The sequence below is a fragment of the Drosophila suzukii genome, chromosome 3 (genome assembly GCF_043229965.1).
Source record: "Drosophila suzukii chromosome 3, CBGP_Dsuzu_IsoJpt1.0, whole genome shotgun sequence".
Lineage (NCBI taxonomy): Eukaryota > Metazoa > Arthropoda > Insecta > Diptera > Drosophilidae > Drosophila > Drosophila suzukii.
The window spans coordinates 85,096,993-85,122,956 of NC_092082.1; the positions used below are offsets into that span (position 1 = coordinate 85,096,993).

Here is a 25,964-nt window from a genome sequence, read left to right on the forward strand (position 1 = left end):
GATTTCTTGCTGAGTTATGGGCCAAAGTAGCACCAGTTATTCTGCACTTCGGCCAGTCAATGAACTGACCTTACAACGATTTTCCGTTAATGGCGAAATCATGAATGAAATTGCGTAAACCGGGTTGCCGAAAAAAAAGGAATAAAAAGAGCGAGCCCCCCATTGAAAGTGAAAACGTGTGGAAAAATAATAACAATAACGAAAAAAGGCGAAAAAACGAGCTGTGGAAAAATGAATTATTTTCGCATATTGGGTAATCAATTAAAATTAACCGAAAACAAAATAAAATAAAATGCGCAAACTACTCGTATGTGTATATGTATATATGTGTGTGTGTGTGTGTGGCAGGACATTGTTGACGAGGGGAGGGAGGGGGGTGGTTCGAATGGGCGGTGGGCGGCGGTTGGCCGGCAGACAACCTCTGCCCGTGACCCCATTCCAATGGGGTGCGTGTTCATTAACCGGCATTCGCATACTCACACACGTGCGTTTACGCATATAAGTATATCCTTTGGCCCACAAAAACCCCACACCACCCACCACCCACCGCCCATCACCACCCCCCATTCTGCAGGTCATTGGACGGCGACAAGGACCTGTGCCGGCATTTTTATTTCGCTTTTCCGCTCACTCACACCATTACAATTTACCACTGCATGTCATAATAGCAACAAGCGGCCACCGTAGCACCAACACCAACAAACAGCTGTAACCCAAGGCCGCTCAAGGTCAAACCATAATCGTTGATAATGAAAATTATTTGTTTCGTATTTCGTTTTTTCCACGATTTCGGTTTCGCTCCTCTTTTTTTCGGTTTTTTACTCCTCTGTATTTTTTTTGGGGCCAACCGCGTCCTTGCCTCGCATTCGTTTTTGTCACTCGTTTTCTTTAATTTCCATTTAATGCAATTCACCCCCCTTACCATTTCCCCAATACCCCCTTTTGCACATGGCAGGCGGGCGCCCATTCATTGTGTAAATTATTGCCAAAAAAAAATAAAAAGCCAAAAAACAAGGAGCGAAAAAAATCGCGCGCCCGAAAGTATGCAACATAATTAAAAATCAATGGCATACAAACAGATAAAGGCCAGCGCCTCTTTTTGGGGGCGGCATGGGGGGCGTGGGCGTGGCAAACAGCCTGATTTCCACATTAACAGAGACCACCCTTCAGCCTGGCTGCAATTTATTTTTGATCGTTTTTTAATTTATTTTTTATTCGCATAAAAAGCGCAACAAAAAAAATTATGAAAAAAGCGCGCGCGAACGTGCAGCACACAGCAGAAATCAACGTGGGGCCGAAATGGGTGGGGGAAAAAAAAGAAAGCACAGCCGAAAAAAAAGAAAGCAAAATAACAAAAAAGCAGGCCAAACAACGCCGGTCAGCGGCAGCAGCAGGACGAGCCCATATGGACGAGGATGTGGATGTGGATGTGGCTGGGGATCTGGATGTCCTGGCTCCCTGTGCACAAATTTTTGGCGGTGTGGCGGCCAATGAACAGTAAAACTGTTGCTGCGGTGTTGCAACGTCAGCAGAAAGCGGCCCAAATGGTCAAAAATGGTACAAAAAAAGAGGAACCAAAGTGTCGAAAATATAAAAAGGCCATTGGTGGGAATGGGAAATCGGAGTTGGAGTTTCCCAGTTAGAAGTGACTAGAACTGACACTAAAGCACTATAGAAAACCCTTCGAAATTTAAGAGAAAATAGAGGAGTTGTTTAAAAATATAGCCCATTTATATGTATGATAGGTATATATTTTGGGTACTCCTTTCTTTGCTCTTATACGAAAATACCCGTTGAGCTTCTGTTGTCCTTCTCACGTATTTCCTGTCCTGAGTTCGGGTGTAAGGCGACTTTTCTCGGGAAATCAGCTTAAACACCTCCAACCATGTGTTGCATGTTCGCTTGGAAAGGATGCAGCCTTTATCTTTCGTCCTTCATCTGCACATCTCATTCACTTGCATTTATTTCAGGTCCTTTTTTTAAGGGGGCTAGTGCTGTGAGTGAGCGAGTAACCTTTTACCTCCCATTTGTTTTATTCTGCATTTTTTGTGGCTGTTTTTTTTTGGGTTGTAAAATCACGTGAAAATTTTTAAATTGCAAAATAATGCCGGTCAAACTCATTATTCATATATATAAATTCGTGCCGGCTTTCGATGCATTTTTTGCAGCAGTTTCACGTACCTTTTTTTCGGTGAATCAAGGATATAGAATGCAACAGCTGCTGAGCCCAATACAATGATATAATTGAAAAGTTAAAATGTTACCTTTATATATAAATCGTACTTAAATATAATATATATTTTAAGGGAATTTTAAAATTAAGCATTAGTTAGCTAAAGATAAAAAATTTTTTTTTTCAACATCCTCCAAAGGTGATAAATAGTTTAAAGCTTAGTTCAACCCTTTGAAAATTATAATATTTTAAGGAGATCGACTCTATGATAACTTGTCTTGGATATCTTAACCCCAACTCAGTTGAAATCGCAGTCTGCTGCACGTGGCTATATCCCTATAAGGCAAATTGCAGTATTCAAATTGTTATGGGGTAGTTAGCCCCCATCGGATACTCCCCCACTACGTTTAAATCAGGAAAATTACGACCAAGAATCACCGGGCTTTGTTTGTTTGCCATCAATGGAAGTTTTTAATTTGCTGCACAACCCTTGCCAACGACTTCGCCTTTGCTTCGGCTTTTAACTTCTATTGAGCTCCGTTTTCGGGCGGCAAACTGCAGTTTCGGCCTGCATAATATGCACTTTGCACCGCTTTTTGGGTCTGCAATCCAAGGGGTTGTTAGCCAACCTGCAACTTGTCTATTATCCTGCCCCTTTTGGGACGCACAGGCAACGCAATTACCCAAACAAAACTCCATCATGCAGCCGATTTCTTCTGCCGACATGTGTGCAATTTCATGCAACTTTGTTTTTCGGGCTGCGTTATTTTGGCAAAAGTTTTGTGTAAATTGCATTCCGAAATTGCCTTTAAGATTAAAGTAATGCGAAAGAGTTGGGAATTAGTTTGTGATCAGGAGGGGGGTTGCAAGGCGAGGGGCACCAGGTGGGCGAGTCATGACGCCACTTCTTGACCCCGAAAGTAAGTCATTTTACACGAGGGGTGCGCCGGATGACTTAGGAGTTACGAGCTGTGTATACACACAGATACTTTCGAGCTGGCGACACTTGTATACAAATTGACACTAAAACCGGTGCTCACCACCCACTTCCGCCCCACCCCCTTTTAAGGACCGGTCCCAAAGGCTTCGAAGACGGCGACGACAACTTTGGCCGCACCTTTGCTTACCCACATGTGGCCAGTCGGGTAAATAGTGTTCCGCTCCTGCTCCTTTTTGTCCCCAGTGTGTGTGCCCCAGTGTGTCCATGCAAAGTAAATATTTTCAGTCGCAAGGATTTCATTATCCTTATCACATGACAAGCGGAATTTTTTCGCACCACACAAAAGCGCAATAGCGGCAAAAGATGTTACGGCCACGTTGGCGACCCGAAGGCGATGGATAAACGCTTGCATGTATGTAAGTGTGTAGGTTGGTACGCCAGGACGTCGCCTTGCTGTCGTGTAATGTCCTTTAAGTCCTGCCCGGTTCAACTTTAATTATACATCGCCGCCTTCGGTGCGGGGTATTCGATGGGTGTGCTCAAATTATGCTGAGTAGCATGGCTTGCAGAATTTTCTTCGGGTTTCGGGGTTAAATCACCTTTTAAATTATAATTGTGTAAGAGTAACTAAAGCCTATTTTTTAATAAAGTTGATATTAATTTTTTTTTATTTTATTATACAATTGTAAACTACTTCCTAATGATATAACATTGATATAACATTTTGACAGTTACAAAGAAAGCACAAAGAAATGTCTTATAACATATTCTAAGCAGATTATACGGGTACTTTGTTCAAGAACTTGGTTAAAAAATATTCCGGTAAATGATTTTGAAGACATTTTTATGTTGTAAAAAGCAAGAACTGTTAAATTAGTTTAGTACCTATGGTTCGAATGTTGTTCATATACAGTAACCTTCTAGTGAGGCCAGTAAACACTTTTTCTGTAAAACTTAAGAGCACTATTTTTTGGTTTTAAAAATATATATATCCAAGAACACACATTCCCCCCTTTTTTTTATTTTTAGATACAACATAGTTTTAAATTAAAAAAGTGATCTACTCCCAAAAAACATTTTTTCAAATAAGGTAAGCTTAGTAATACGAAATACATTTTGTAGTTAAGCGTAAACGGGCGTGAACTTAGTATTTCTTGAATCAGGTAAAAGAATTGAATGCACATGTTCCCAAGACATTCTGCTTGCAAGAACTAGTTCTTAAGTCTTCAATATTTTTTCATTTACAGGATATGGGATCTTCTGGGCCTGGCCCTGATTCCCCAGCTATTTATGTTGCTGCTGTTGTTGCCCCGGTGGTTTCATTGTCTCTTGAGATATTCCCTTGTGCGTGTGTGTCTGTGTGCTTGTGTACTCGTGTGAGTGGCACTCCTGTGTGCTTATCCTTAACGGCGGTTGAGCAACTTAACTATTTGCATGTTTGTCCTTCGCTGTCGTCGCTGTGGTCTGTGCCTAGTTTAGAGCCCTCGAAGATGACGTCGTCGGCTATGTCCTTTCCAGGACATTCTTGTTAATTACGCCAGGACAAAGGAGCCTCGCGAACTTAATTGAAATTAAGTTTTGCTCCACTAATGTCTTTATTTAGCTGTCCTTGCCAAGAATGAGGAAAAAAGCATAGGAGTTGCCTGAAACCAGTTAAGTAGAGCAGAGTCAATGCCAATTATTTGTCAATCAGCGAGTGGAAGTGGGTGGTGGCTAGTGGGTGGTGCAACGGAAACGAAGTTCGCTTGCAAATTGCGGCTAAAAGCAACTGCCTGTGCCCCATAGACAACAACAACAACAACAACAGCAAAATGACAACAACAATGGCATGGGACAACAAATTGATATATATGGACAAGTCCGCGGATTGACAAAGCAGCTGCAGCGTAAAAACCCAGCCATGTTGCCTGTCCGTTAAAACCCCCAGCCCTCCATTTTTCCCATCCCCTTTCCTGCGAAATGTAGCATTTGAGGCTGATGCTTTTGCTGCTGCTGTCGCGAAAAGTGCATTTTGTTGAACGTTGAACGGGGCGTATGAGCAACGCATAGAGGGGGTTTCAAAAAGGGGGGTGCCTAGAAGGGTTGTAAATGAGGAAAAAGGGGGTCGGTCGTAAAGGAAACAGAGTCGCTTCGGCGACTGTCGCAGTTGCATTGAATTTTTGCCATTGCAACGATGGCTGACAGACGCCAGCCGTCAGTATGACCAAAAACCCCTTCCAACCCCTTCCCTAAACTGATAAAACCCCCCTCGCACACACACACATAGGCCGCCCTTTTAGTAGGCGGGGCATTTTTGTATTTTTTGCCTTTTGTTTTTCAAACGCAAGCGCGCATTTTTAATGCAACAACAGCAACAGCCAGGCACAAAGTGCAGGGCAGAGTGAGAGGGCAAGAGGAAGCGTGAGCAGGACAGCAATAGAAAAAGCGAGTGAATCAGTTTTATCCGGGCTTAGTATTTTGTTTTTGCCCCCCTTAACCCCCAACACCCAACCCCCAATGATGCACATTTCTGCCAGTGGAATCGCTGTTAAAAACATTACACATCGAAAGTTCAAAGTTCGGTTGTAGGGCATCCGTTTGCATGTCCTTTGAGCTGGCCCTCGGATCCGCTTGATTAATTAAAAGCAAAATATGTTTATGGCCAGCAACAGTTCCTTGGGGGATAACCGGATGCTGGCCGGGTTAAAAAAGAGTGTGTGTGTGTGTGTGTGGCATGAATTATGTAGATGCTTCTGCTGGTCACCCGATTCCCAGGATTCCCAGATTCACACACTCCACACACTCCGCGGACATGAGGCAACTGTACCGCTTGACACTTGGCAGGACCTTCGCAGCACAAAGGACTAAATGGCAGCCCCTTCTGTTGGCTGCTCCTTCCTTCCTTTCGCCGACATCGCTGATTGCATTTGCTGCAACATTTTTCGTTTGGTTTTGTTTGCCTTGCTAGGGGAAAGGAAGGGGTTGGGAAGGGGTCAGGAAGGGGTTGGGAAGGGGTAAGGAAGGGGTCGGGAAGGGATCAGGAAGGGGTTCCGCTGCAACTGCTGCACCGCCACTGCTGCAATGTCCTGGCATTCGAATGGACTTTTGTTGTCGTCGTCCAAAATGCAGCTGTCGCGATGCATGACCTCCCTGTTTTCCCCGCCTTCCCGCCGCTTGTTTAGTTTTTCGCGCAATTTTCCGCGCTGCTTTTGTCATTTTTCGGGGGTTTTTTTCCATCCCGCCGTTCTGGTGCTTTTCTGCCTGCCAGGCGATATTTTCGTTATATAAAGCCCTGGACATGGGACCCATGCTTTTAGGCAACGGCCAGCGCATGCAAATGCAACTGCAACTGCAGCAGCGCTTTGGGGAATATGCAAATCAGCCATCAGCAGCGCAACTGCAGCTGCAGCAACAAAAGGCCGAAACTAGAAATGCTTTATGTGTGGCCAGCCCAGTGGGTGAGTGTGGCCCCCAAAACCCCCCTACAAACCCCCTTTCAACCTCACTGTTCGACGAAAGGCGAGCGCATAATTGATGCTTTTCGGGCCGCGACCAGCTTTGCACGGCCATTAATTTGCTATCGAATTGCTCTCAACTAATTGAACAGCAGCATAATGCGAGTTTAATGAAGATCGCCGTTGGCTTAGAAGGACGGAGGGGGTGGCTGATTAGAATCCAGATAATATCCGATTTTACACAACAATTGTTTTGTTATTAAGCTCATCCAAGCCAAACCAATAAGCCTTTTTGGGCTTATCTTTATTAATAAAAAATGATTTTCTGAAAAACTTTTGCACGCACTTTATTTGAACTTGAATAAAAGAGATCCTATTGTTTTTTTTAATAAATCCCCATCATGATAAACGAAAATAGTTAGAATTTATTTGTAAAAATTGCAGAGGTTAATGTAAATTATAATAATACATTTTAGAAGTTGCATGCTTTTCTCATTTTGATATCATTAAAATTTTTTTGATCTTAACTTTACTTCAGAATTGCGAAAATTATTTTATTTAACATTCGACTACTATCTATCTACCCATTTTTTCATAAAATCATAATTCGTTAAAATCATAACCATATATTTTATCTTGAAGTATGAACCCAGGATGCACCTTAGATTTTAAATATTAGACATACCAGAACAAATAAAGATATTAATAATGTAGGTTTACACTTCTTTTGGGTTTTTGGTATTTGAAAACATGTTAATTGAGTAATTCCCTAAAGAAAGGCTCATAATTTGATATGGTTTTCATATGCAGATCAGTATTTCAATGGGCTCAAATTGGAATGCCCTAGGACTTGCATTCTCTGTTCCATTCGATTTTTAATGCGATTTCCGAGTATAGTCATCGCACGGATGAACCGCTGCCTGTTGCGGACCGCGAGCTCATTAATTAATGATGACCGGTCGGCACAGGACGGGCCAGGAAAGGACGATACAGGAGGGGAAGCTGTAACCAGACCGCAGCAGGTGGCACTGCACCCACCTCCCCTGCACGACCTTTGCATTTGTGCATAACAACTTATGAATCCATAAGCTATCTGGCAATCTCTTTATGAGCAGCATACCGAATTCCTCTCCGCTATCGGGACAAGCCAAACCGAACCGTACCAAACCAAACCAAACCAAAACCATACCAAGCCCCAAGCAAAAGCAGAACGGGCACAGCGGCAAAGTCAATAGCCAATGCCATCGATAAAGCCATAAACTCCATGTACTGGGTGGGGATTGTGGGTGCTGTGCCTATCCGGCCTAAACTGCGCCACCATTTCCGGGAATACGCGGCGTATGAGTAACGAGCGCGATGCGTAGGATTAAATGCAGGCTCTGCCTAGTTCCGATCTGTCCCTCCCCGTCTATATATCCCTATATATATATATATATATATATGTATACCCCCCACATATATCTTTGAGCACATACATAGAGAATTGCAGTGGCTGTCGCTGCAATCGCCCACCAATTTTTCTCCGCTTTTTTGATGCGCTTTTCCCCCGTGACCACCCCCCTTTCTTTTTTCACCCGGAATGTGCATGAGTTAGTGGGAATTTATGCTGGCTCTATTGTTGTTGCTCTTGTAGCCGCCAATTCTTTTGGCGGGGTTTGAGTCCCGATGACGCTCTATATTTTTTCCAGCTGCAATTTTCTTTGCTGGATATTTTAATGCCAACTCCGAGGATATACCAATACCAGTGCCAATAACCAACACCCATAAATGGCGGCGAAATAAAATATATAGAAAAAAAGTGTTGCATACGCGCAGGGGCAACATAGAAAACTTTTACGTTTCGCTTAGGTTTTTGTTTTATTTGTAGCTTTCAGTTTTCCCTCCATTTTTTTTTTGCGATTTTTATTTTGTAGCTTTGCAATTGCAAATGAAAACGAAAAAATTGCATTTTCCCCCGCAAAATGTATGGATGTGTGTGAGAAGCACGAAATCAAAACAAAACATGGCCACATGGCGGATCCTGTGGTGGGTGGGGTCCTGTGGGGTGTCCTGTGGGTTGTAGGTGGTGGAGGGGGTGGGGGGTTTTGGCACACCAACAATGCACAGCCAGGAGCAACAGCTCCCACAGCTGCCACACACTCCCCTCCCTGCCGATGTAGATGTATCTGTATCTGTATCTGCGGAATGGTATGGTCAATCTGGCCGGGGGGGGGGGGGGGGGGGGGGGGGGGGGGGGGTTCAATGAAGGCTGGGTTTTAGGTACACTTAGGCTCGATAGCTGCAGTTTTGCACCACCCAACCAAAAGAGCCACCCATTACCAGTACGAAAACCACCTCATCAGCCGCTTGGGGGTTTGGGTGTTGCATACTTTTTGGCGTTGTTTGATTTTTAGGCGCAGCAAAATGCGTTTTGCTCTTGATTGGAAGTGTGCAGAGTATGGGGCTGTGTTTGAGTGTGTGAGTGAGTGTGTGGTATGTGCATTGTCCATGTCCTTCTCTCGCTGTGTGTGTGTGTGAGTGTGCTGCTGTCGTCGCGCTTTGTTTTGATTTTTCGCGACTGAGCGCGCGTTGCTGTCTGTTTCTCTCTGTGTTTTTGGATTTGTCCAGCATTGCATATGTGCGCCCACTGTTCTAGTGTGTGTGTGTGTGTGTGTCAGTGTGTGTGTTGGTGTTGCATGTGTATGTACATTAGCAGGAGCAACGCTGACGTCGCAGTCGCAGCAATTTTTTGCGCCAAAGCCAAACCAAAAAGGACGAGGACAATTCGGTTGGCGCTGCTGCCGCTGCCTGCGACGTAGCCGCGGAATTTTTTTGCGCGTTTCGCGCCCGTTCAGCGGCCACTTTCATCCGTGTATCCCCGCATCCTTGCATCCTGGCATCCACATTCACATCCGCCATCATCCTACTACAGCCGGGGCGTCCCTCATAATCAACGCGCGCTGCAGCGACGACGCCATCGACAGCGACTCTGGCTGATGCTGCTGTGACTCTGGGGCCCGTCATCGTTAGCAATTTTTGCCAGGACATTGCAACAGAAAACTGCTAAACGCGAAACAAGTTGCGGCGCTTTTTTCTGCTCCTCGGGTTCTCGTCTCCCTGTCCTGGCCTGTCCTGAATCGAACTAAACTGAACCGGACTGAACTGAGCCGTGCTGCCAGGATCAGGCAGCTGGCAGCAGGCAGCGGGCAAGGCACATCAGTAGGCAGTGCAAGGCAGGCAGGCAGGCAGTCGGCAGGCAGGTCGCCACTTCTCGCAGACTTCTTCGCATCTGCATAAATCAAAAAACCCAGAGGCAGTAGCAGAAGCAAAGGCCGTTTTGCAGAGTTTTCCACCCCAAGAAAAAACAAACTCCAAACGAAAAGCAAAGAAATCGAAGAGACAGACAGAGAGCAAAGGTTGGGGAAAAAAGAGTGCCAAGTGAAATGTGAAAGTGAAAGTGTGTGCAAAATGACTTGAAGTGCAAGACCAGACACCTACACCTAGCAATCTACCACCCATCCCATCCCAACCCAACCCAGCCCGGCCCCCACTACGTATACGCAATGCTGCGGCCCAGGCACTCATACGCCCCGTTGGCCCGCCAGCCATTCGAACTAAGACTCGGGCTGGGGCTCGAGCACACCTCGCTGGCCAACATGCCGTCTTGAGTGCATCGCCAACCGCCAGAAAAACAAAAAACAATCGCATAAGGCTTGCGCCAAAAGACAATGTAAACGCCGGCACTAGAATGTAGCGCAGTTTTTTCCTCATTTCCCAAAACTAAACTAACAAAACCAGCCAGCCAACAACAAATAACAAAATAGACAAAGTTACATTTTTACCAATATCGATAATATTAATCACTTGATAATCAGCGCCAGTCAAACGCAGCATTTCGTTCGTAAACAACAACAACAAGCAAGCAACTAACAACAACAAGAACAACAACAACTAGCAGCAAGCCAACAAGCCAAAAGTCAAAAGTCAAAAGCCAAGAAGTAACCAAATAAGCAGGCAATACCAGTCAGTCCAATAAAGTCAGCAGAAAAGTAGAAAAACCCAAAGGAAGGGAAGTAATAAGATTGAGTAACTCCAGTTTCAGTTCCGCACCGATTCCGATTTGAGCCAAAATTAAAGCGTCTGAATTTGATTTCGATATCGTCTGGCCCGTTCCGTCTTCAAGTCTCGGCCACAGGTTCGTCATCGTCCCGACACACTCTCAGTTTCTACAAATTCAGACGTAGATCCTTAGTTAGTTCACCTTTTGTATTGTGCATTTCGGCCACAACAACTATTTGGAAAAGATCCAAGGGAAGTCAAAAACGCAGAAGAGAAAGCAGAAGAGCAGAAGTCAACACTCGAAATCGAAAACTACGAAATTACCTGAAAAATTTTTAAAACAACCAAAAAGTCTATGAATGCAACAAAAATTACATGCTAAATTTTACAAGTGCAAAATTTTCTTATAATAATTTATCAAAAAAGAATAAATAAATTACAAAAAAAAAATTATATAAAAGAAGATACAAAAAAAACGGAACTATAGTGAGGAAATTAATCAAAGTTTAGAGAGAACATTAAACGCAAACGGAATATCAAAAATTGTTGTGATGTGATATTTTTTCGATGTACTTTTATTTGAGGGTAAGTAAAGGCTTCACAAAAGCCGTAAATTTAAATTAGTAAATATATTATTATTACCTTTTTCTGACCCATTATCTCACTTTGACTCAAATATTTAACTTGTCATTTACTTATTGCGATTAAAGGATCTTTTGAAACTTAGAATAACTTAAATAACAAATCATAATCCGTAATGCCAAGGAAACTTAAATGGAATGCTTTTATAATATTTCACGTTTCGAAACTTGCCCAAAAGCAGCCTTATAAATGATTGATCTATCATATCAGTTCTTGAGATCTCAGATCAATATCCAAAGTTGATCTTTCTTTCTTTTGAGATGGTGGATATTATAGTCCAGTTGAGCATGTAAATGATATCTGCGATGGGCTCCAATGCCATTTTTTTTATAACGGTCTTATTGACAATAACTAATGAACAACTAAAAGCCTCGTAATTAGACGAACTTCCACAAAATGATATAAAACATTATAACATAGATAATTTAAGGTTTATATGAGATCATTTTAATTGGAAATTTCCCTTCTAAGAGGTGAATTAAAAGAATGAAAAAATTGATTTGTCTTATTCTTTCGCTCTAGAGAACTAGGGGTTATTTGTCTTGATCCTATTAAAAGTAATTGGAAAATGATGTTTCCTTTTGTCCACGAAAATTCCTCTTCATAATTCCAAAAGAATTTTTAAACATGTTAAAATTTTTAACAATCATAACATCTTCTTGAAATCTCTTGGAAATGTCTTTTTCTAAAGTTAATCCTTTTATAATTGTTGGAATATTATTTTAGCACAATAATTTGAAACCTATACAAATTAAAGACCCCAACTATTTTAAGCTAAAACTAAATTTAACAAAAGAAATATTGAAAAACATCTTTTGTAGCGTGTCAATGGGTTTCCCTGTAAAAATTCCCCAAAAGGATATAAATATTGAAACCATTTAACGTCTCTATTATTTATTCAAAGCAATTACTTCTTTAGAGAAAATGGCTTCCTTGGGTTCCTTAGTTCAGTGGGTCTGAAGATCGCAGAAGGCTGGCCTTCTACCCGCTTGAGTTCGGCTCCCCTTTCGAAGGACTTCGTGTCCTTTCGTCGGGTGATGGAGCTCAGCTGCAGCAGCAACATGCAACAGCAACAGCATCGTGTTGCTGGTGTGCGTGTGCCCCTCTCCCCAACAGCAGCAGCAGCAGGTTTAGTTGTAGTTGTAGACTTTTTGCTTTTCTACATCCTCACACACACACACACACATGCGAGTGCAGGAGGCGAAGTTTTGGAGCCTTGCACATAATGTAAACAAGGACATGCGCAATGCAACGCTTCCCCAACAGGAGAAGTGCATTGCAGGCAATGCAATTGCCAACTAGAAGATAGCAGCAGCAGCGGCTGAAGGGGCAGTGGGTGGTGGGGTGGCTGGGTGACTGGGTGGCGTTTTGGGGTGGCTTGTGGGGCAGCTTCATTTACCAGCGGCTGCACTAGTAAATAGCAGTTGGCAGCGCAGCCGGCGTTGACAGCGCAGTCGGCGCCAACTTGCCACAGTTTAGATGGGAAAAAAGGAAAACTCCAGAGAGAAAGACAGAGTGAAAGAGAGAGGGAAAGAAAGTGAGAGAGAGAGAGCGAAGGCTGCGCAACGAGAGCTGCGAGTGCAGCCGAAAGGATGCAACGCTGCAAGGCAATTGCACTCCAGGACTCTCACACACACACACACATAGGCAGACAAGCAGCTAGACTGAGGCGGTTGCTTCTTTTTTGGTTGTGTTGTCTCTTTTCGGCTTATTTTTAGAAGTCCTTTCCCCCTAGCCACCCTTTCTTCTCCACCCCCCTCTTGGCTGCAGTTTATTTACTTGACCAGGCCTGGGAAATTTACATGGCAGCCGAGGCAGGGGCGAAAAGGGGGGTTGCTGCATCCACAGTAGCAGCTGTTCCTGGAGCCCCAGCACGTGCAGCAAGCAACTGCCCTTCAGCCACCCAGCCACCACCCACCTGGCTGCGTGATTTGTGCGTTGCCAGCAGGATGACGATAACCATGATGATGATGATGATGATGATGGCGATGGCGAGGGAACTCGTAATGATCTGGGGTCCAAAAAAGGAGGCTGTATAGAGGGGGTGGTGCAGCTGCATTTCTTTGCCAGCATCGCCGTGCGTGGTTGGTCGGCTCGAAAAAGGGTCGAACGGGGGGTGGGGGAATGGGTTTCTGCTTTCAAGTGTGGGCGCGTAGACATTGCGTAGAGTTGGAGCCAAGTTTTTTCTATTTCTTGATGGGTAGCCTGGCTACTGACCCACCCCCCCCCCCCAAACACCCACCACCCCTTTTGGGTCGCGCTTCATTCGCACATCGAGTGGTCAAAGTACATAGAGTTACCCCGGCTTATGTGTGTGTGTGTGTGTGTTTGTGCGCTTTTTGCGCGCGCGAACTTTTGCCAAAGGAAAAAAACTTAAACAGAGATGCTTTTACATACGGAGGCGGGGGGTGTCGCTGCATTTTGCGCGTCTGTAGCTTTTTTCGGCGGAACGCCGAACGAACTGAACGCAAACGCAACGCAACGCAACGCATCTATCGGCATCGGAAGGCATCGGCCGGGCACTGGGCACCGCCGCAGTTGGCATACGGCTTTTGGACGTCTTTTGAGTAGAACATTGCTTTTTTATATTCTCGGCTCGACGCACCGCACCGAGCAAAAGAAGTAACGCAAACGCCAGCGATACGCCGCCACGTAACGATTGCTGAAGCTCCAGCGAGGTGCCGCAGAGTTGGTCCAAGTCGTCGACGGTTCGGTTCAGTTTCGGACTTGCTTATTTTCTAAAAAATCAAAAGCAAACCATCCCAGCACACACACACGCGGTGCGGTGGAGTGGAGTGAGGCCGCATTATTATATATAAAATATATATATTCCATATATATATATATATATACGGTATAGAATATAGATATATATATATACACATATAAATGGGTGCAAAGTGCGCGCGCGTTTGCCGCCCCCAAAGTCAAACGCCCACGCCCCCCGTACCGCTGAGGGGCTGAGGCTTCAGTTGCAATTCGAGTGCCGTCAAATACTATTTATATACAATAAATGAAATAAAATATATACAAATATCTATCTATATATATATATATCTAAATATATGCATCCGGCCGCGAGTGTCCTTTCGTGTGCGTTCGTGTGTGTGTGCGTGCGTGTGTGTGCGTCAGCGGGTGTGTGTTACAATAACAGCTTCGATTGAAAGCAAACAACGAAATTCTAATGCAATCAACTGATTTTTTTGACACATCCAATTGATTTTTAAACAATCCGCCGCTGCCCCCGTGAAGACCAAAATTTAAAACGCTCGATTGAATCAAAACGAATTGCTGACATCTTGAAACCAAAGATCCCATCCTCGTTCCAAAGAAACAGTCCAGTCAACGGCGTCCACTCGTCTGCGTCGTCGTCTGCTGTCATCTGTCTTTCAAAAATTAATTTCCCCCAAAATGCTTAAGATGCTAGCCTCGAGAAATGGCAAACCCTAGATAAGCAAGATGCTATTAAACCTTTGAAAGCAAATATTAAACGGGAAACCCGACAAAGTCCACTGACTGACCTCTCATGTTTGCACACACTCTGATCCTGGTGCAATCCGACAGATACTGCGAGGCACTGCAACCGATCGAAAAGCCGCCAGAGCCTCATCGCGATCCTCTGGAGCGGCTGGCTCAGCTCATCCAGCTGGACCGCTCGCACCGCTCCGCGTTCCCGGCGACGGCGACGCAGACAACGATGCCAGAGTGGCCGGCGAACTGCCTCACAGGACTCACCAGGATCCTTGGGATCAACCAGGCCGTTGCCGTGGACACGAGAGAGAAACTGAACACCGCCATGGATAAATAACATCAGTAAATTGTCCTGTACGTGATCGAATATCGAAAATCGCATATGCCCCATGTTAAAAACCCCAAAAATGCACTTTTCCATCATCAATCGAAGTCTTTCAAAAATTCTATCCATTAAATTATTACACTAGGAGCTAGGGCAGATTGAAAATTTGGGATTCATTCATTAACATATTTTTCTAATATCGTATGAAATATAAATTAAGCCATGTAAGGACTTCCCTTAAAAATATTAGAGGAAACATAGGCGACCAAGTAAAAGTATCAGTATCAGTAATTATTTCTTTAAGAGAAAATACATTTTTTTCACTCGGAATACAAGTTTTTGCCTCAACAAAAATTATCTTAGCATTTACAAAAATATTCCCTTAAATAATTTTAGATATTATTTTTATATATTAGTTTTCTTCAGGTGAATTTATTCAATTTTTAAAAGTTTTTAATGATGATAATATTTTTAATATTTATTTTGTTTCTTATTTTCCTGTCTTTACTATTATTTACACTTAGGTGTATGCCTTATTTTTCGGTCAGCTAAATTCCATTGTTATTTCCCTTACTTAAACTACTTGTTAGCTTCATTTGAGTACCTCTCAAAACATTGGCACGTGTGAGCTCGGTAAAAAAAAAGACAAATCTGTTGTAAAATGGGGCGAAACTCTAGGAACTCGCTGTATTAAGAGACATAAGACCAAAGTCCTTTCCCCAACGCAAGTACCGACGGCAACTCTGAGTGATTTCTTGTCAGCAATCTCAAAGTAGGGTTCAGATTTTGGAGTATCTTGTGGAATGCAATTCGAACATGGGGGAATCTTGAGAGTAGAGGAGAATGTCCTGAGAAAGTCTTTGTCCACCCCTTTTGGGGTGATGCTCTTTCTGCTGCTAAACACCACCACACTAACACTGCCTAACCGGAAGCACACACACACACACGCACACTTGCCCATTCTCCATTTTGTTTCAGCTGCCCCAACTGGCAGCGACGTCGACGTCGGCAGCGCTGCCTGCCCCTCCATATACACGGGTATTTGAAATGCGCACTAGCTCTAGCTCAAAGAGCTTATGTGTCTGTGTGAGCTCCCCTCCAATTTAGCGCTGTGTGTGAGTGTGTGTGTGTGGGTGGGTGGGAGAGTATCCTGTTTCGGGTGGGTGGTTCAGGGTGTCCTGGCAGCGCTGCCGCTGATTTTATTTGCAAAGCCCCACTGTGTGCTTTTGCTGTTGCCTTTGGCTTTGCAATGCCTCCCTGGGAAATATAGCCTCCTCCTTCCCCCCGGACATTCGCGTATTTTTTCGCGGCTGCGGCGGGCAAACATTTTTTGCTGCCAATACACACACATACCAGCGCACTCACACCCATGCACACACACACACACACAGTCACGTATTGGCTGGGGCAGAGAGTCGCGGCAACGACAACGACAACGCAACGACAACGACACCGTCAGCGGTCGTCCTCGGCCTATTCGCGGCGAAATAATTTTTCGCATTTTTAGTACAAAGCTTCACATCAACGTCGTCGTACAAACAAATTTTTATTTTCGGATTTTTCAATTACGTTTTCATTTATTTTTAAGTATTAAGTTTGCGTGCACTCAAAAACAAAAACAAAAAGCAACAAAATCAGCAACTAAAACTCGAACAAATTCATAAGGAAATTCGTACCCAGAAAAACAGTTGATAGATCGTGTGTCCAAACATCGAAAATATAAAAAAAAGAAAGTAAAACTCATTCAGAACCAAAAGGAATCGAACCACATTTACCGGCTTCCAAAGAACGATTCTCAAGTGTTTTTTCGCCGTCTCTCCAAAAACGTCTCGATTAAACTCTCAACCGGCAGGAACTCTCGACGATTCTCAGTTTGTTATTTGTTTGAACTTGTTTGCCCTCCCACAACACAATATCATCATCAGTCCGTTTTAGTTCTTAACGAAAAAGTAACAAACTATATATTTAACAAAAACTTTTAAGAAAATATAAAACATTACGAACAAAATCGCGAAGAAATTGAATAAAAAAGACACTAGATGAACAAAGACACAAGTTACAAAATTCAAATGTAAAATCAAAAGTACAAAGCAAAAAGATTGTTGGCAACATTTTTATAAGTATATATACGTATTATTATGATTTGTATATATTTTTTATACGAACTCGAAACTACAGAGTCCAAAACTCAATTTTGATACGCAGAATTGCTCATGTGATGCTCCGAATCCTCCGACGGGTAAGCAAATAGTGTGTTCTCTTGAGAAGAAGACGCTGGCGGAGACAGAGAAGGAGCAAGAGAAAGAGAAAGAGGGGAGAGATAGGTAGAGAGAGATGATGAGATGAGAGAGATTGCTCCTTTCGAAAGTCTCCGAACTGAGCCGGCAATACGAAGAATGCCAGCCGCAGGCTTCGGGTCTTCGTGCCTTCGTGCCTGATTTTCGGCTGCTTCGTGTCCTGCTGCTTTCTAATTGCGTCCTCTCTCTGCCGGCGTCTGAGTGTGCATGTGCGTGTGTGTGTGTGAGTGCATTACATTATCCTGAGGCAGCGGATACACCTACACACCTACGCAGCAGCTTCGGCATCCCGACTTCCGATTCCGAATCCGCTCCGATGGCTACTCGGCAAGGACCTCAACTTGCTGCGGCCGCTGCCTGCCTGCTTCTTCTCTTCTAGTCCTTCTTAAGCTACGCGCGCGTACGGTCGTACCAACCGCCCGCCCGCTCGCCCGCTCGTCCGCTCGTAGCTCCTTCCGCTCGTTCTCGTCCCGCTCGTGGCCGCTTCGTTCCGTTTCGGCAGTCGGCTCCTCCTTGGAGCTTCCTTCTTCGTGCAGGTATGCGTGCGTCTATGTGTGTGTTTGTGTGTGTGAGAGCAGGCGCACACTTACTTGCACTTACTGCGTGTAGGAAATTATCTGCTGCCTCTGCCGCTGCCGGCGTCGCCTAATACATATATAAATAATATATATTATTATATGGGATATACATATATTTAAAAGCGACGACGCTCGTGTATATAGAAAAGGCAGCTCGTTATCGCAGATGCCAGGATAAGGGATGCCAAGGGGGGTGGGTAGTAGGGGTATAGGTAGTGGGCAGTGGGGAGTAGAAGGACTCGCCTGCTTGCAAGAAAGTGTAGCACACTTATGTGGGCAGGCGTTGACTGAAGCAGCAGCAGCATCAGCATCAGTAGCAGCAGCGGCAGCTGAGACGGAAACGGAAACGGAGACCGAATCCTCGACTTCGACTTCGACTGAGGCAGCGCCTTGGTCTTCTGGCACTTTACTTTCGCAGGCTAGAATACAAAATTCAGTACGTTTCCAGTCACGCGCGCTGGCAGAAGTTTTGCTTGCGTATGTCTTCTATCGACGACGCCGACGAACGCCGCCTCGACTTGTGTAAAAATTCAAATCACTCCAAATAAATTATTAAAATAAAATAATAATAAAATATTCAAACAAAAATTAAAAAAAGAAAAACATCTAAATTGTTTAGCGTGCTTAAGCTGTGTGTCTGAGTTGAAGAATCAATTCAAATCAGTTTCAAATCAATTAAAATAAAGTAAAATAAATAATTAAAATAAATTAAAATAAAATAAATAAATAAATTTTATTATCAAATAAATTAGAGATAACCATTTAAAGCCTAGTTCAGCCAGCTCAATCGTCTCGCCCATCGAACCCAGTCACAGATCCTCCTCAATTAGTTCAAGTGTCGCTGTCTTGTGGTACGTGCAACTTGCGGCGCCTCTTTATTCGCTGCCTTCTTTCGCGATTAGCCAACCAAAGGGCCACACACACACTCCAACAAAACGAAAAAAAAAATACTAATACAAAAAAACCATCGAACACAACCAACACACACACACACACGCAATCGGGCGCCACTTGCTGCTGTTGCTGCGGCATTGGTGGCCACATTGCGCATACGACATGTTAGCCCGCAATTATCCTGCCTGCGCATTGGCAGGCGCCGCGTCTTGGCTTTGATGGGGAAAAACTTGGTAGGAAATTATCTAAAGCGCCCAAGGCAACAGCCAGAGCCTCAGATTCGCCGCAGCCCCGCTCAACTTTGTCAGCAACTTTTCACAGACACTCAGAAACTCAGACACTCACAGACACCATCAGCAGACCATACTTATACTTATATAGTTGAGATACAGCGGGTCGTGTCTAATTTTATATAAATACTCTCCACACAGACACACTGGCCCATTCGGAGCCGAATATAAAAGCATTGGGGCTTCGTTTCTTGGGAGACATTTGATCGTCTTGGCTTGCAGCGACAGCAGCGCAGCAGCAGCGGCCAGTTAGAAGGCTCATCCTTAGTCAGTTGGTCACCCAGCTAGGGAACAACAACAGCGCAACAGAACAACCAGGCCATAGCAGTCAGTAATCAGTTACCCGTTAGCCCCATAAGTCCACACTTCGACGATGGTACGTGCCAGGTTGGGGGATGGAATGATGAGAGCATCTCAATCGAAAAATGTTCAATAAAATGCTAATGCTAATGAATGGTTAAAAAATATCCCCAAACTGTGACAAAGTGAGCCCAATTTACGACTGTGAAAAACCACAAGAATTTATCAACTCAGAAAACAAATGTTGTGAAATAAATCAGTGATACAAAAAATAACAATATATAACTAAATAAAAATGAATTTAAATCAAAAGCTCTTCTGCATTTAAATTATATTTCTTATTGTTAAATTTAAAACGTTTCTTTTAAAATCTTTTTTTGTTTAAGTTTTAGTTGTTAGATTATATTAAGAATAAGTTTATTTATGTTCTACAAATAATACTTTGAACATTTTTATTTATGTGTTAAATATTTACTTTAAATTTGTTTATATGTTATTGACTATTTCTTATTTCTATACTTCGATTTATTTATTTATTATAATATTTGGTTTTGATCTAAATTTCATTATTTTGAAAATCTTAAAGATTCATATAATAATGAAAATATATTTTTTTAAAGAAATCCCATATCTAGCCTGAATAAAAATAAAAGAATAAGCCACAAGAAGAAAATTCTGACAAGATATATAACAAAGCAAAAATGCCCGAAATTCTAAATTAAACTTGTAAAATCGAAAGCGCTGCGGCAACAAATCTTTGGAAAACCTTTCCGAAAGAAACCGTAAAAATAACTTAATGAATTAACTAAATCCAAGTAACCGGAAATGATCTGAAACAGTGAAAAGTGTGGCATAATTTTCGGTGTGCCTCGCCATAAAGTGACAAGAAATGTAGCAAGCCGTGCGGCGGTTCCTTAAAAATATAAATAATTTTGTTTAGAAATAATTGAAATGAAAATGTGCCATTTGTGACCCCTGATGACCCCAGTCCCGACCCCCGTTGACCGCAGCGCTAGAGTGAATTGTGTTCGCCTCCCCAAGTCCCAAAACGAAAAAGTCCCCCCGAAAAATAAAATCTGTGCACAACAAATCGGCCAGAGAAATGAGCCGCCCTCCTCCGAATTCCGAACCGCATCACCAGCGACCGGAGCGGTCAGCGGACCTTTCCCGCCCGCTCCTGCTCCTGGCAGCGGTACAGTCCCGCTCCCCGGGAGCGACTGTCGCTGCCGCCGCTCCTGCCGCCAGCTGCCAACGCTGAACACACGGCCCCAATGAAGCGGGGCGATCCTCTGAAGCGGCTCGATTCGCACTCGCCACTGGCATTGTAACTTAAATTAAGGGTAAAATATCGCAAATGGTATTGGTGCAAAAAAAAAAAACAAAACCAAGAAAACAAACCAAAAACTAGAACATTTCCCCCCAAATCAAACTGAACATTCGAGAAAATCATATTTTGATTAGAGTAATATTAAACTTAAGTTTAGGCAACTAAGGAGCTCAGATATAAAATAGAAAAGCTGCAAGTTTATTTGTTGTGCATTAAAAAGCTACACAAAAGTAACTACTTATTTTATACTTATTTTATAATATTTACTTTGGTAAGGCACTGATATTACAAAATTATAATCACTCCAATCAAGTATAATTATTGTTAATTAAAAAAAATTTCAAATGATATGCGTTAAAATCTTTAAACTTTGATATGATATTTTATTTTTAAAATATGATATTTGATTTACGTCAATTTTATAATATCAGCAGCATTAGAACTTATAATTTTCCAAACCAGTTAAAAACTTTAAAGCTTGTTTAGTAATATAAAATTCCGTAGACATTTTTTTATTTTAAAACAGTTTTAATTTTTTCTGTATTGATTTTGGTTTGTATCCAACCCAGTAATAAAATATATTCATTCCCTTCCCAAAATTGTAATAACTTAATTTTCGCTTGCAGCTTGTGACTTGCAAACCCATCCAATCACTTATAAATATTAATCCTATAAAACCGCCAAATAGCTCGCACTTAAAACAATGCAGTTGAGTTAGACAAAGAAACTTTGAGAACTAGGGCTTGTGAACTTTTCCCCCATTGAATTCTCCACAACCATTTCAGCTTACCATCTGAACAAATTGACCAGATTACTAATCTTACATTTACGTTGCGCCCTGTGCAATCGTCTGCTTTTTACTTGCAGGTTACACCATATCGAGAAGTTATCCAATGAGAAAGCCGCTTAAATTTTGGTAAGTCCACTTCAGTATATAACCCTCTAACTTTAAGTCTGCGTCCAGTCTTGGACTAATGAAACGCCTTTGTGCTCGAGTGGACTTCATTTTTTAATTAGAAAGTCAACACACACACACACTCACAGAGACAGAGGGTATCCTTAATCGAAAAGTGCTGCCATATGGAGAGGCGCCTTTGTGAGCTGCAGGACTCGGCAATCCTCGCTTGTTTGCCTTTGTTTATTTGTGTGCTACTTAAGATGAAATGGCAAAGAAAACTGACAGAGATGGTTGTGTTGGGGGCGGGAAGGCGGGGAGGCGGGGCATCTACATACATCTGCCCTGTGTCCGTTTCAATTTCTCCTACCAAGTCAGCCCTTCACGCAGACATTTTCTTTGACTTTCCACCCGCCAGACCTGCTGGGAGAAAATAAAAAAGGAAAACAAACAGAGGCGTCTGGGCTAGAAGAAGTGTAGGGAACAGTACAGTGCAGTGCAACAGCGGAAACGGAAATTGCTGAAGTTGCATGTGTGTGTTCTATGTACACTGCACATGTGTGTGTGTGTGTGTGTAATGAGGCGCCGTGTTATCCTTTTGCTGACAGCAGACGCCGCTAGTTGCTGCGTTGTTGGATTTACAAGCAGGCTGCAATTATTTTCAGCTTAAGCGACAAAATAGAAGGAAGCAAGTCTTAAGCATTTCCCATTTCCCAGCCTCGTTATTATCCAGCTCGATGCCGTGTAAATGAGTTTTCTGCTGTTTTTACTTGTTATTGCCAACTTCAGTTCTGTTTGGCATTTCCCTCCCCTTGTTTAAATCCACTTGGAGGCGGAACTTTAACCCTTCGGCTTGAGTTGCTCATGTGCAGCCATCGCAGCAGTCCCCCCTCTACTCGCCTGTTTTCTTTTCAGTGCATAAGTAAGTGCACCTAAGGCTACTTATGAAAAATGCTAAATTAAAGTTGACTTTTAGGCGCACAATGCCTGGGCATAACCCCCTTCCCATTCCCATTCCCCCATTTTTATTAGCCATCCAAGACCCAGGCAAGTTGCTTGTTTTGTTTTGTACATTCGCTACCAAGAAAGTTTCACAATGTTTAGCACATTGTGCGGAACGAAGGCAACTTTGGCGCAGCATCCAGGTGGAAATGTCATGTAGAAAGTTTCGGGCCTTCGAAACTTCGAAACATCGGACCTTTCGCCATGCACGGCCAACTCCTCTGATGGTCGGCCGGAAATCGTTTTAAGAACGGAAGTGAAAATTTCTACCATGCAGCTGAGCGCAACCATCTAAATATACATCTATACATAGCCCTCGAATAATCTCTTATTGAGACCGAACAATATGAAAAAAGTGTGGCGGGTGGGGGATGGGGGGAGGTAATAGAAGGGGGCTGGCTAGTACAGAGGCAGTCCGAAACGCAAATTCATTCAATTGCGAAAAGAAAATTACCCTAAAACGCGGCACAGAAACAGAAACAGAAAGAGACAGAGACATAGAGCCAGCAACAAGTCGCGATGATTATCTGGAATTAAATAAAGCACACACTCGGGGCATATAGTATAGCTCGATTCCGATTCCGATCCCGAGTCCGAGCAAAATATCTGACTTGCGCCGGCCAATGGCAGAGCTCACTTGAGCGGCGGCCAAAGTTGCACGCCTCGCTGAGCAAATGTCGCGGCTCTTGTGGAAATTACCTCCCAAACCCCCACCCTCATCTGCTCCCAGCCACCCACTGACCACCCCCACAGCCCACTCCGCCCCCTGGAAACTACAGCAGTCTGCTCGGTTCCGTTCTATTCCGTTTCAAGCGCTGGAAATTAAGTCAGCAAATGACTTGTAGAATATCCACACATGTCCAGGGTCTGTCTGTGTGTCCGGCCTTCTGTTAGTCTGCTATACTCTATATTATAGAAGGGTTCTTATAATTCCTTAAAAGGTTAAAACTAAATTTCTAGAATGTTCTTTACTTCTAATAAATACCACGAAACATACACCACAAGATCATAAATAACTACACATATACTTAATCGAACAGAACTTAGCAATAGATAAGATATATAGTTGATAAAAGCAATTAGTTTATTCTTTATCAGAGCTCGATAGTTATAGTTGGTCTAGAAAAAAATCATAAATATATACTAATAAGATAATATAATAGGTGATTGTAAAATTAGGTATTTACTATTGATATATATTATATATAATTGTTTTTTGATCTTAGCATCTCATAGTTTTACAATAAAATGTAATTCTTCCAAATTCTATTAGACATTTTATTTCACATCAAATCAATTGCTGAACTTAAACCCCTTTTGTTTTTAAAACTGAGGGCATCCAAACTTCGTAGAGCTAGCCACCCCCGATCTTTCTTGTTTTTTGTTCGCCTATTTCGGACATGGACAAACTATTGCAACAGATCAGCGGTCGAGCAGCAGCCAGGCGAGCAACAAGATAATCAAGTGTAATTTATTTCGTATTTGGTGCGCGCCATGCATGAGTACGAGCACGACGACAAGTGCGAGTACGAGAGCATCTGTGCGATGGCATCTAGTTCGAGTATCTGGTATTTAGTATCTAGAGAGGAGCACACAATACAGACACCCATTCGCCATAGACTTACATAAACTAGCAGGCGAATCAAGCCTCGGCCCAACCCCCAAAAACCAGACCGGATGCACGAGCACTTGGCGTGAGGCGATCTGAGTCGATTTGGGCTGGTGTCGCGTCTCATATGGCGGGAATCATTCAAGCATCCCATCCCATCCAAATGCACTGGGCTCCAGTCGGATCTAGCTCTATTCGGCGCTATCTAGATCGCTCGACTGCACTGCACTGGTCATGCCAAGGCTCTAAGCTACACTGGAAATTCTGGGTTCTTAAACGTACACATATCATTGATTACAGTTAATTTCAAGTTAACCCATTCTTAATTTCATTAACAAGATCTTAGAAACTTTTTTGATTTGGCTTACATGTACGTATTAAAAAATCTTAAATTGTTTCTCAAATATTCAAGAACAAGTTCTTCTTAACCATTTTAATGCTTGATTGTACTTTGAGGATTTTTAAATCCATCTGTTTTAAGTATAATTATGATAAATTTTTTTTTTAAAATCATTTGTATCTTTATTTTGATTTGGTTTACATGTAGGTATTTAAAAATCTCAAATTGTTTCTCAAATATTCAAGAACAAGTTCTTCCTTACCATTTTAATGCATGATGGTACTTCGAGGACTTTTAACTCCTTCTGTTTTACGTAAAATTATGATAATATTTTAATTTTTAACTTATTTGTATCTTTATTTCCCAAGTAAATATAAGTACTGCTGCTTAAAATTAATAACCAAAGTGTCAAGTGTACTTAAGACCAGGCGGAAGCTCAATGGTCCCATTCGCATCGATGGCCGCTTTCCACTTTCCCACGTGCTCCGGTCCACAACAAGTGGTCGAGGCACACCCTCTGTCCCCGTCCATCATTCCCTTCCACTTCCATTACCATTACCATTTCCCCCGCCAGGCAGCACGCACCAAAGTGGCAGAAAGCAGGGGCGAGCCAGCACAAATACGTATTAAAACGTTAATAATATGCGAGGGCCAGCAACTCATGACAGCCTCAGTCCGCGAAAGTTGCCGGGAACCGATGAAAAGCCGCAGACAGAGCGGCCAGGTAGCCAGGTAGCCAGGTGAAGGTGCCCGCCTGTCCAACGCAAATCTTTCAAGAGTAGTTCCGCTTTTTTGTTGTGCCCACAGTCAGGGCGACACTTCCGCCGTTGGGTTTTATTCTTTTTTTTGAAGGTAGAGTGGGTGACTCGTGGAGTTGGAGGTGGGTATGTGTCACCAAGAACCGGGCACCTGAGCTGCAGTTTCTCCCCTGCCACGCACTGATTTCGGGCCTCTGATTATCTTCATATTGTTTACAATTAAAACAATGACCGCTTTTCAAGGGGGCGGAGGCGTGAAATGTGCGGCACAGACCAAGTTGGAGCTCCCGACTACCAACTACCGACTACCGACTTTTGGTAATTACTTTCGGGCCGGGCGGAAGTGCTCACCATTTTGTTTGTTGTTTCCTCGACTTTATTTCTTACTGCGTATTGGCCAGTAATAATAATGCCCAAAGTTTCTGTGGGCTGGGTCCAAAGTTTCGTTCTGCCAGTTGAGCAGACTGAATGTAAGTTTGGCTTGGCATGGTATATGGTATGGTATAGTACTTGTTTGAGAAGGGGCTGGGTTAGTGGGTGTATTTCTTTGCGCTTCCGTAAGCAGCGAATCGGTATTTTTCTATATTCTCTAGCCAGAGTGAGATGGAGAATTGATTTCGCCGCGCTTGGCATTTGTTGAACTTACTGGAT

The 25,964-nt window shown here is 43.1% G+C and overlaps 2 protein-coding genes across 5 annotated transcripts in view; one reads left to right on the forward strand and one right to left on the reverse strand.

The window, feature by feature from the left end:
* The window catches only part of RpS25 (ribosomal protein S25), a 234,165-nt gene that overhangs the window by 120,946 nt on the left and 87,255 nt on the right, over window positions 1-25,964 (reverse strand). The gene's annotated exons all lie outside the window — the stretch shown is intronic.
* pros (homeobox protein prospero) overlaps window positions 11,011-25,964 on the forward strand; it is a 57,739-nt gene continuing 42,785 nt past the window's right edge. The window contains exons 1-2 of one of the 4 annotated variants that reach the window (XM_070996504.1): window positions 11,011-11,170; window positions 21,577-21,625. The gene's annotated coding sequence lies outside the window, so the exon portion shown is untranslated. Of the gene's footprint in view, window positions 11,171-16,575; window positions 17,263-21,576; window positions 21,626-25,964 lie in introns of those variants that run through there. The other 3 variants (XM_070996506.1, XM_070996507.1, XM_070996505.1) reach the window with 3 other exon arrangements.